The sequence below is a fragment of the Lactuca saligna genome, chromosome 6 (genome assembly GCF_052625555.1).
Source record: "Lactuca saligna cultivar CGN05327 chromosome 6, ASM5262555v1, whole genome shotgun sequence".
Lineage (NCBI taxonomy): Eukaryota > Viridiplantae > Streptophyta > Magnoliopsida > Asterales > Asteraceae > Lactuca > Lactuca saligna.
In genome coordinates this window covers 176,825,838-176,839,359 of record NC_136422.1, presented here as the reverse complement: position 1 = coordinate 176,839,359, position 13,522 = coordinate 176,825,838, and positions in this window count along the sequence as shown.

Genomic DNA, 13,522 nt, shown 5'->3' with positions numbered 1-13,522 from the left:
AAAAGGAAGAAAAAGAAGAACAGGGGAGCTGCTGGAACAGCCCCCATCCACATACCTGCTACCGGTCGGAGAAATGCACCTCATCGCACTTCCTCTTTTACCCCGTCGAAAAACTGCCGCCGATCACCCTCCCGGTGTTGCTGTCGCTCCAATCGAACCAACCCTTGCCCCTCGTACCTCTTCCTCGTATTTCCTTCGCAACCCGCTATCGAGACTGAAGCAGGCAACCAAGAAGCTGCTTGAGCAGCTCCTCGCTGCACCCACCGAGACCACAGCAGCTTCGATGCTTCTCCCCTTCGGTCTCGTCGAACCTCGGAGAAGGCGATCCTTCTCGCGATCGAACACTGAAACCTCGTGCCACCTGCAAAGCCTTCGTGCTTCCCTCTCGACATCTTCGTTCGTGCTCCCTTCTGGCCCGCCAATTGTTCCTTCGCATCTGCCATTCATCCGTGTTCGACTGCTTTCGTTCCTATCTTCCCATTTCCTTTGCCCGACCAAATAAGGAAACGAGGGCTTAAAAGCCCTAATTTTATTTAGCTTGTGAAATGACCAAACTAACCTCCTTATGAAATCATGTATTCAAAACCAAGTTTCTAATTTTATTATTATTATTATTAGACAAAACTGCAAAAATTGTCCCTGTGGTTTTTTTATTTTATGTGGTTACGGTCAAAACGTTTGAAAAATTGCAGATGTAGTCTTTTTCAACAAGTTTTGTTGTGGTTTTAGTCCCTCATCCGTTAAGTTTCTTAAAATGATAATTTTACCCCTAGCGATCATTTACACAGTTTTGTCTTTTACTATACTATAACGACCATTTTTGCATACATTCTTTTTTATTTTAACGAAGTATTATATATTAATAGATATTATTTTTAATATATAATATTATATATTAATAAATATAATCTTTTATTGGATTATTAATTTATTTTAGTTGATTTTAAAAAAAAAATTGTTGGACTAATTTTTTTTTTTATCAAATTATTATATATCAATACATATAGTTTTTAATATATAATATTTATATCATAATAAAAATTATATTATTGGATTATTAATTTTTTTAGTTAAATTTTATAATTTTTAATTATTTTTTATTGTATTATTACTTTTAATTTATTATTTCCTTCATATATTAAATGTTGTTTTTTCGGATTATTAATTTATTTTAGTTAATTATTTTTTTTAATTTTTTGTCGAAGTAATTTTTTTTATTGAATTATTATATATCAGTACATATAGTTTTTTATATATAAAATTTATATCATAATAAATATTATATTATGGGATTATTACGTAGTATGAAACATTATTTTATTGGATTATTAATTTCTTTTAGTTGATTATTTTTATAATTTCTTTTTGTTGGAGCAATTCTTTTTTATTAGATTATTATATATCAACAAATATTATTTTGAATGTATAATATTTACATCGTAATAAATAACACATTATTGGATTATTAATTTTTGTAATTTTTTTATTGAATTATTAATTTATTGAAATATTACTTTTAATATATTATTTTTTTAATATAATAAATATTATCTTATTGGATTATTATTTTATTTTGAATGTATACTATTAATTGTTTTTAATTTTATTAGTTTCACCACAAAGTCGCCGAAATACGTAAAAGTGTCGTTTATCATCGTCAAAAATTAGCAGGATCACCTCCAAACACCTTCATCGGAGGTTCAATAGATACCATACCTTATTCCACCCCGCGTTGTTGGTAGCCACCTGCAACAACCTCTTAATAATCCACCGAAATCTTTCATATTCCACATAATGCGCAACAAACCCCGATAACATTTATAAGTGGTGGTGGTGACCGAGTGATGGTGGTGATATTTTCCCAATGGTTGCTCATTATAAGCTAGATGAAATGAAAGTGTTTGGCAGCGATCCTAACGATTTCGATGATGAGAGACGATGATTTTGCATATCCCAAGACTTTGTGGTGGAACCAATAAAATTAACAAGAACTATTATTATTATCCGATAAAATAATATTTAGAATATGAAGAAAATAATAAATTAAAAATAATAATCCAATAAAAAATAGTTTAAAAAAAAGAAATTACAAAAATTAACTAAAAGAAATTAATAATCCAATAATATAATCTTTATTATGATATAAATATTATATATTAAAAACTATATGTATTGATATATAATAATTCAATAAAAATAATTATTTCGACAATTTTTTTTAAAAAAGAATTAACTAATATAAATTAATAATCCAATAAAACAATATTTAGTATATGAATAAATAATAAATTAAAAGAAATAAAATAAATAATCCAATAAAAATAATTAAAAAAAGAATTAAAATATTAACTAAAAAAAATTAATAATCCAATAATATAATATTTATTATGATATAAATATTATATATTAAAAACTATATGTATTGATATATAATAACTCAATAAAAAGAATTACTCTAACAAAATAATTAAAAAAAAATCAACTTTAATAAATTATTATTCTAATAAAACAATATTTATTAATAAAATAATATTATATATTAAAATTAATATTTATTAATATATAGTACTTCAATATAATAAAAAAGAATGTATGCAAAAATGATCCTTATGGTATGGTAAAAGACAAAACTGCGAAAATGGTCCTTGATGGTAAAATTGTCATTTTAAAAAAGTTAACAGCCAACCAGTTAAACTTAACGGATGAGGGACCAAAACCACAATAAAACTTATTGAAAAGAACCAAATCTACAACTTTTCAAACGTTTGGACCATAACAACGTAAAATAAGAAACCATGGGGACCATTTTTGCAATTTTGTCTTATTATTATTATTATTATTATTATTATTATTATTATTATTTTATGGTTTTCATGGGCTTTAGTATTTTGGTTATTTTGATATTTTTTACAACTAATCATTAATCATATTAATTCATTGCCCTAATTAGTTGAATGTCTTCATGGGCTTTAGTATCAGCGAGTTCGATGAAGATTGCCTTAGACTCAACGAGTTGTATGAACAACTCGGCGAGTCGGATGAGTTTTCCCCGACTTATGAGTGTGTGTGTAGCCGACATGTTGCAAGAAGGAAACTCGACGGGTGGCCTTAGGGTTTCGATCGAAAATCATGAGAACTCGACGAGTCACCCGATGACTCGGCGAGTGGGAAAGAATTTCAAAGAACTCGGCGAGTAGCCGAGGGTACTCGGCGAGTTAAGGTCAATAGGGATTGTTGACCTTGATTGAGGACTTTGAATTTAACGTGGGGTTGACTGTTGGTTTATGGAGTACTTGTGAGGTTGAGGATTTATGAGTATGCTCGTACTATGGTAATAGGTGGAGGAGTCTTTGGCGAGTGATCCGAGAGTTGAAATTTATCTACCGAGTCGACATCTGCGAGGTGAGTTATCCTCAATATATGAAAAGGGTCTAAGGCACCAAGGTCGGCCCTTTAGTTGTTATCGTTATGATATATATATATATATATATATATATATATATATATATATATATATATATATATATATGATTATGATCTGATAGATTGGAATCAAGATAGACAGTATGTTATGCTTCTATGATCCTTAGGGATCGCAATGTTAGTAGCCTGCTAGGTCTGTATTCTAGTCATGAGAGATTGCTATGATTGATGATCAGTAAGTTAGCTATGTTTGATGCCTATATATGCTAGTACATGTTTGTTTTGCGTACATGATTGTTTGCTCGTTGATTTGGGTTGAGGCGGTCCTGCTTTGTGCTAAAGGCCAACGTACCTTATGAGCGGTCCGGGAATACTGTAGGCCCACGTGGCGGTCCAGTCATGCCGAAGGCTCGATGAAGATTCAGTAGACTGTAGGCCCTGTAGGGCGGTCCAGTTAGGCCAATGGTCCAGTATCCATGTTGTTGATTTATGGTTACAGATTTGGTATTCCAGTGTGGTATTGGTATTTTGGGGGTAGCTTACTAAGCCCTCGGGCTTACAGTTTGCAATTATTGTTTCAGGTACTTTAGGAGGAGATCATGGCAAGAAAAATGCGTGACCGTACCGCTACTCATCCTTATGATCTTATTTTGGGACACTCTGATGGATATTGATATAAAATGTTTTGTAAACAGTTACTTGTTGGTTTTAAATTATGACTGAAAATTTTTAAATTTTGGCGTAAAAATTTATGGGTGTTACAAAGGCTATCTCTACCCTTAGCCACAAAGTCTATCTCTACCGTTACCCCTAAAGGGTATCTCTACCATATATCAATGCATAACAATGCCACACACCTCTACACAGTAAGTATACCAACTATCATGAAAATAGGCCAGCCTTGGTGCCTTAGACCTATTGGTATGGTGAGAAGTAGGGGTGAGCAAAAACCGAACCGCAATCCAAAAAAACCGAAAAAACCGCATAAACCGAAACTGAAAAACCGAAACCGAAATGAAAACCGATGGTGCGGTTTTTAGTTTTGCAAAAACCGCAAAAAACCGAACCGAACTGAACCGCACCGCATATATATATATATATATATATATATATATGAAGTGTTGATATTTGTAAGAACCAAGAACTTATGACAATTAAAATTTTTATAAATGTAAATATCTATCTTATCTATCGGAGGATGATTGTATATTTTTAAGCATACATTCAGTGGTATGTACAATAACAAATAATGTTTATGATATTTTTTTAACATTTAAATATGAAGAGTACTAGTGATATAGTATCATTTTTATGAATAATTAGTTGATATTATCGTATGTACTTGTAAAACAAATATTATATTAAATTCGCATTATATTGAAGCATTAGAAACATGTTGACTGAGTGGTTAAGTAATTTGATTTTAAACCAATAGGTTGTGGTATGGATTTATCTCCAATAAATGATTACCACTCGTCATTTGAGTCAAAGTAACTCGCTGAGTTACTTGAGTTTTAGTAAAAAGGCAAAACAGGAAAAAAAAAACCGCAAAAAAAAAACCGAACCGCAAAAAACCGCAATGAAAAATCGCAAAAACCGAACCGCATAAAACCGAACGGTGCGGTTTCTAAATTTCAAAAAACCGAAGTTGCGGTTTTCGATTCGGTTTTGGCCAAAAACCGCACCAAACCGCACCATGCTCACCCCTAGTGAGACGACTCACCTCTCGAAATTTGAACTGATAAGCTGAAGTCAAGTATATCCCACACACTGCTCCTTCTCAACTTCCCATATTCGATGAATAAATAACTCAACATATTCCCAAGAATACCCCTAGGATCAACCCTTGTCAAAGTCAAAGTATATATTGAAGGTCAACAGTCCATATTAACCTTGACTCATCGAGTACAATCGGCCACTTGTCGAGTTCCCTGCTTAACTCTTCGACTTGCCGAGTCGCTTGGGAGACTCATCGAGTTCCTTGATGTTCATGGCCATAAACCTCCAACCGTACACCCCTGACTGTGAATCCTTGGTCGTGAACCCTCTCGACTCAACGAGTTCTCACGTAATCAGTTCTTTCCAGTGGGATTTAAGGTTTCAAACTTCAGATCCATACTATCCTAGTGAAGATATCATGTAAAGTTGCAAACTTTACATGTATGCATAGTCTCACATGGCCATAACACTAAAACTAAGATTTAAACAAGGTTCGTATGCATGTAGAGGGAATGAGCTCAATAAAAGATGCAACTTTATAATATTTGGGGCCTAAAAAGGTCCAGATATGGAACCATATCCTTATGATAGGTCTAGATCTAAGCTTGCTTCCATTTCCTCAAAGTTGGGCACAACTCTCAAATAGAATTCATGCTTAAGGTAACAGATTCATACCTCAAATCAATGCCCAATATGAACTAGATGCTAGATCCAGTGTTTTCCCCTTGACACTTCTTCTTCAAGCTCAGAATCCTCCCCAAAATCTCAAGGATAAGCTCCCAATGGGTCTTACCTCACTCACAAGAGGGTGTACGACCATAAACGTTCTTCCATGGTGCTAAGGGAGGCTATTGGGGCGAATAATGACGTTTATATAGGGGGAAAACCCAAAATTTAGGGTTTTCTTTAAACAGCTCGGACTCGTCGAGTCGACCTTCGACTCGCTGAGTCGGTCATGTTCCATGTTTCATGATCTCACGACCCTAATCGACAAGTTGGCCTCCCAACTTGCCGGGTCCATGCATAAATATTTTCCAATTCAAATGAGGTGTTACAAGTCTCCCCCACTTAAACTAGACTTCGTCCTCGAAGTCTGCTGACTCGAACAAATCGGGGTAATGCTCTCGCATCTCCTCTTCCAGTTCCCAAGTCCATTCGGAACCCTTTCGATGCTGCCATTGCACCTTCACCAGTCTTACCTCCTTATTCCGAAGGACCTTCGTCTTCATATGCAAGATGGCAATGGGATTCTCGATGTAGTTCAAGCTTCCATTCACCTGGATATCACCTAACTAGACAACCGCAGCCTTGTCTGTGACACACTTTCAGAGTTGCGACACATGGAATGTGTTGTGAATTTGGCTAAGCTCCTCTGGCAGATCCAAGCGATATGCCACTTTGCTCGCCCGGGTCGTGATCCTAAACGGGTCTATACACCGAGGCCCTAACTTGCCCCTCGTCCGAAACCTAATGATCCCTTTTTAGGGTGACACATTCAACAACACGAAATCCCCCACATGAAACTCAAGATCTGATCGTCGTCGGTCAGCATAGCTCTTTTGACAACACTGTGCGATTCGCAACCGGTTGCGCACCTGCTGAATTAACCCAAAAGTCTTGAGCACTACTTTAGTGCTTCTCATGACTTAGTGCCTAACCTCATCCCAACAAACCGGGGTCTGACATCTCCGACCATATAACATCTCAAATGGAGCTCGGTCAATACTGGCATGGTAATTGTTATTGTACGAAAACTCTGCCAGTGGAAGATACATATCCCAAATCCATCCAAAATCCAACACGCATGCCCGTAGCATATCCTCTAGTGTCTGGATCGTTCTCTCACTTTGACCGTCGGTCTGGGGGTGGTACGCCGTACTAAAATGTAGCTGAGTGCGCAGCTCCTCATGGAATTTCTTCCAGAACCTAGGTGTAAACCGAACATCACGATCATAAACTACCGACACATGCACCCCGTGTCTAGCCACCACCTCACGCACGTAAATATCCACCAACTTCTCTGTGGATATACTTTCGGATATCAAAATGAAATGGGCACTCTTTGACAGTCTGTCCACAATCACCCATATGTCATCCACACCCCTTGCCATCATTGGCAACTTCGTAATGAAGTCCATTGTGATCTCCTCCCACTTCCACATGGGAATGGGTAGTAACTAGAACTTACCATGAGGCCACTGATGCTCGGCCTTGACCTTCCTGCAGGTCAAGCACCACTCTACAAACCAAGCAATTTCCTACTTCATGTATGGCCACCAATAACTCAGCCTCAAGTCTCTATACATTTTCATAGATCCTGGATGTATAGAGAACCTGGACTTATGCGCTTCCTCCAATATCTTTTGTCTTACTACCCCTGTTGTCGATAACCACACCCGACCACACTGCGTTAATAGGCCTCGAATATCCTTAACCAACAAAGGATATTATCCTCAAATCCTCTTTACCTTCCAATTCTCTCTTTTTTCCACCCCCTCAACTTGAGCCTCTTTGATCATCTCCAACAATGGGGAGATCACCATCATCCTTAAACACACACCCTTAAATCTCTGAAGTCGCTCCTACTCCTCTTGCTGCCACTTGGCTGCTTCCATGTAGGATACCCGGGGACCTCCCTGGTCCCAAGATGTCTGGAACACCCATACATACCCGATTGCTGAGCCAAAAACAGACTCGGCAGTCCCCTGCGACCTCCAATGGAAAACCTCGTCTAACCATAATTGCCCCCTCTCCTTCAACCCATTGATCCACCCAATCAAGATAGTCTAAAAACCTGTCGCCACTGAACCCAACATAAAAGGTGAATGCTACTATAATAGCTGTAGACTTACATCATACTCGGGCTCTACCGGCCCACTGTTTCCTGATTTCGACATGTCATGGCTCTATTACGGTTAGAACCACCCGAAACACATCATAATGGCTTAAACTACCATCACAGCAACCCGTACATCACCCTAGAATTTTGTCCTCGATGCGCTTGGCATATAAATGCCCCACACCCCATCTTACTGAAACAAAATCCTGCTTGAATTTCAATTCGGGTTCCAATCCAAATCCGAATTGTTACCCCGCTCCTAACCAGAGATCCTCGAATTGGCATTTGCATAATGCACCATGACTCCCAGTCATCATTTACTCGACCGATTAATAAATACCCTTAGCCGATTCTTTGAAACTTCCAGTCTTGCACCCGGTCTAACCACCAGGTTTTTATGAGATCCAATATCAGGGCTACCCAGCCACAGCCCTACAGAAACATACACCACTCGCCCATAATATCATGTATCACAAGGTCCAACCCTAGATCAACAGCCTCTACCGGTTCCAACTTGGATTCCCATAACCACTCGGGTTCGGCCCCAGATATTTGATTGGTCAATCACCTCTGGTCCTAATTCTCACTACATTGTGGCTCCCACACGACCCTGCTCTAGTCCCAATCACCTGAAAGAATCTGTGAACTCTACGACACCCTCGTAGTCTTACAACACTCTCTACTATTAGTGAATGCTACGGCTCCCCCCAGTCTTACAACACTATACCCCAACTGACCATTAGTGAATGCTACGACTCCCCCATAGTATTACATCACTTCCACCCTTGCTTTTTCCCTGAATACCTGGACGATTCTCCCCCACTTAGATTCAACTAAGTCCGCTCGGAACACGAGAATTGAAGGATTCCTAATCCTCATTATGTTCCAATGTTCACCTTACTGACGACCGATGCTTACCAAAGCTAGACACCATGAATAACCCTGCTCAAACAGCACACTTCCCGAAATCCAACTAACACTTCTTGTATCCCAACTACATCAATGACTTAAAACAGTTAAAAGTGACTTCACCCTCAGATCTCAGAATCCAACAAACGGATAGTCCAACCAAAACCTTAGCGACAACTCTCTCTTCCCCCGACAATCCTAATGGATCCTCCAAAATATGAATACTAAGGCTACTGAAAACTAGCCATAGTCCCTCGTTCAATCCCTTGAACCAAACCCATGAATGGCTGGAGCAGGTACACTCACTGCTCCTCCCTGATCGTCAGACAGTCGACCTTCTTGTCGTCCACTCAACAAAAAAAAAATAACGGGCTTGCTCTTGATGGCCAATCCCTGAAGACGTGGCCAATCCTGCTACAACTGTAGCAACCCCGAACATTGAACAAATTCTGACAACGACTCAGAGCAATCACAGAATGTGCGAAATCCACTACGAAGATACATCCGCCTGAAGATCCCTCAAAGATTCCTCGACATGCTGAATGACATCTGACAACCCTTGCTAACCCAGACAATAGCAAAAAACTAACCCGAGATCCACCTCATCACAATTCTCCAAGCGGTACAAATACCCAGTATCCTCTGGAAATGGCCGAAGATAGCATATCCACGAACATCTGAAGGGCTCTTAACCACCTCCTCCTGTGGTACCCCGACCACCGTGATAACATAATGTAGCACCTCGTACATATCCCAATGACAGTCCAAACCATTGGAATGAAACTTCATCACGCAGTTCTGCAAGTGTTGCGCTGGATACGACCCTGTTGGCCTCTCAAGAGCTGATCCAAACTCTTGGGTCTCTGCTCGAGACCCTCTAATAATTCTCCTGACCTGAACCTTTATCATGAGGTACTCCTAATCAATCTTCCGTCCTCGACTCTAAGTTCCATATCATTTAGGGTCTCACACCCTGATCCACTTACTAGCTCAATCGCCATGACTATACTACAATAGTTGAAGCAATCTCTGCTCTAAAATGGACTACAAACTATCCCTAAGACTTGGTCTCCAAACCCAATTGTGAAATAGATCGCACAATCAACCCTTGTCGCATGATACAAGAGATATGAGGCGAACTCGAAATCCTGGAAATCCTTCCACTAACTGGCTCACCACTGGAGCTGGGACCAAACCATGTCCTATCCTTGCGTGCTCATCCTCATTCTGCAAAGCAGCTATTCCCACGATCAAGACATAACCAAGAATTCTCCTTCCTATAAGTTTCTCAGATTCTCCAAGACTCTCACCAATTCGAGTATGGATCATGTGCTTTTAGTAGTACGGGCCCAATACTACCTTCCACACCTATCCATACTTTCCTCAGCAATCCTCCTAAATCCTTTGAGTCACTTACTCCCCCCATATACTAAATGCTTGCTAAACATCAAGACGATCTCTACTGTAGCACCTGCCACTAACCTCATCTTAGGCTTACCCTAGGGTAATCTCTAAACTGCAAACTATCATAAAACATTCGGCCCATATACCACAACCCCTGCTGACCACATCCACCCTCACTACCGGCTGCCTTGTGCATGCAAATTATACACAGAACAGGATCTAATAGATTGTTGAATAATAGACTCTACCCTAAGACCACAGGAAATAAGGTTAAATAAGCTATTCCATGGCTATAAGATCCTAACCGTATACAATTTTCAAAACATCCACATTGTAGTTACATATACCAATTATCATTCTCATTACAGCATGACATCCAATATCCTCATGGCTACAAGCATCTCATATCAGGCCAACCTATTACTGACTGCTCAGCACTAGCATGCAAATCTATCAGCTCATACAACATATACATGCATCTCCCCTAGCCCTAACTAGCATGCGATTCGCAGGTTCATAATCAAATCATAACAGATAACAAATGTGGGTATTCTGGGGAAACTTATTCGAGCTCAACTGATTGCATGCACCACACCCTTTCTTGTCTTAGAAATTCTTTACTTAAAACATTTTTCTTCTTAAAAGCTTTTACAGATCCTCAGTCTGAGTTCAGACACACCCGAAAGTATGTCCAAATCCCTCAAACCAAGGCTCTGATACCAACTTGTAACAACCCAAAAATCAAATGTAAAATTTTCATTTTTAATATAGCTAAAACATTGATACCATTTACTCTAACAATTCAAATCATCATTAGACAAACCATTTATTAGAGTTCATCCCAAAATCATTCATTGCGGAAATCATAGGTGTGTGCACTGCGACCAATCCGAGCCCTTCCTTTCCAAAACTATGATACCTGAAACCATACCTTAAAGAGAGAAGAATCGAACAAAAAATCAGAGTAGATGTTGGTAGCAACAAAAGGTGGCTAAGAAACAATGAAAGGGGTTTAGGAGTGTGTAATTTTTTTCTTGAAGATACATGGTGTTTTGCTAAACTAAAAATCCCCATATCTAGCTATCCTTACTGGGAAATTAAATTTGCAATAAACAAAATCCAACTTGTATTTTCTAATTGCTCCTGTAAGTCACAATCAAGCAACGTATCAGTTATTGAGGGTAGGGATGTTATTCGGTTCAGAACCGAACCGAACCGAATAAACTGAAAACCGAACCAAATAAGCAATACGGGTTCGGTTCGGTTCGGGTATTATTCAATTCGGTTCGGTTCCGGCCCGAATAACCCAAATAACCTGTGCAAGATGATTAAGGAGTCGAATAACCCGAATAAGCCGAATATTTTGTACCCGAATAACCCGAATGACCCGAATAACCCGAATTACTTTTGAATCTTATGATTTCATAAATATATAACCCGAATAACCCGTATAACCCGAATATTTTGTAGTCGAATAACTCGAATAACCCTAATAGCCCGAATAACCCGAATAACCCAAATATTTTGTATTAGTTTTAAATCTTATGATTTCATAAATATATAACCCGAATAACCCGAATAACATGTACAAAATGATTAAGGAGTCGAATAACCCGAATAAATATTGTATTTTTTATGACTTTTGTAGCTTATGATTTCATAACAAACCTTTTAAAGAAACAAATTAAACACTAAAAATTAAACACCCAAAAATCTATCCATAAGTATATAAGTTAAACATTAAACATTCAACGCCCAAATAAAAATATGAATCTTAAGTTTTCATCCGATATCCAAAATAACATTTTTCAAACACGAATTAACTATTCAAGAATATTAATTGGTTGTTTTCCCTTTCCATCTCCGTTCTTTATCGCATCTTCTAAAGCTTTTGCGACCTCATTGTCTTTCAAAATTTCATCAATGTTGTCCACAATTTGCTTTCTTGATTTCCTTACCCAATCTTGAGTGCAAACCAAAGCCTCTACTATATTTGCAGACAAATTTGTTCTATATGGATCCAATATCCGCCCGCTTGTACTAAACGCCGCCTCTGACGCCACGGTAGAGATTTGCAGTCCCAAAATATCTATCAGCATAAACATAGAAAATGTTAAAATATAATTATATAAAAAAGTATACAAAAAATAAAGTTATACCTTTCGCCATACGGGATACAATAGGGTAACGAGATGCATTTTGTTTCCACCAAAGTAGAATATCAAAATCTTTATTGTATTTAACTGACTACTCGTTTAGGTATCGTGTCAACTCCATTTCCATTGATGCCGATGGGTAATCAGTTTGAACTATTAAATCACCCATGAAGTCATTCTCATCATCAATCACAACTACATCTTCATGACCATGTGTTTGATTTTGAGAAGAGTCGGTATTGTCAAACTTTGATTTATAGAAATAAAAAAAATTCTCAAATCTTTGTTGAAGACCCCGTATTAAGACCTTAGCCTTCAAAATGACTTCCGAGTTGAGCATAGGATCTTTTTGTGGATTCTTCAACTTAATCAACTTCTCAAAAGCTTGTTGAAGAAAATCAAACTTGAACCGTGGATCTAATATGACCGCAAAATACAAAAAGTCATTTAATTTTTCAAGATCGCCCCAATACTTATCGTATTTATCAATCATGTCCTTCCCGATCAAACAAAATTGCGGACTAGCCGCCCATTTTTTAATGTGTTTGTACACATCACATATTTCTCCAAAAAAACCGATGTGCCATCGGTTTTGTTGACGTCGATACTATGTCGGTTTTCACCTTGAATTTCTCAAGAAATCCAACCATAGCTCTACAAATGTTGAAATCTTCTTTTGATGGGGTCAAAACGTCTCGAACAAATGTAGGATCTATTATAATAAAGTATATGTTAGTATTTATTTTTGTAAAAAAAAAAAAAACAGCTTTAATACCCTTTCTTTAGGAGCCTATAACTCACTGAATATACAACCAAATAACGCGTATAAATAGTGTAAACTGTAGTTCAAATTGTAAGCTACAAGCTGGAAAAAAAATCGGGCTAATTGGACAAATAACGAATACGTTAGGACTCTTCAAAGTTGGTTAAAAATTTGTAAAAATGCTGAAACAGTAAAACTCAGATTTAATATCCAATGTTTAGAGGCCTATAACTCACAGAATATACAACCAAATAACGCGTATAAATAGTGTAAACTGTAGTACAAATTGTAAACTACAAGCTGGAAAAA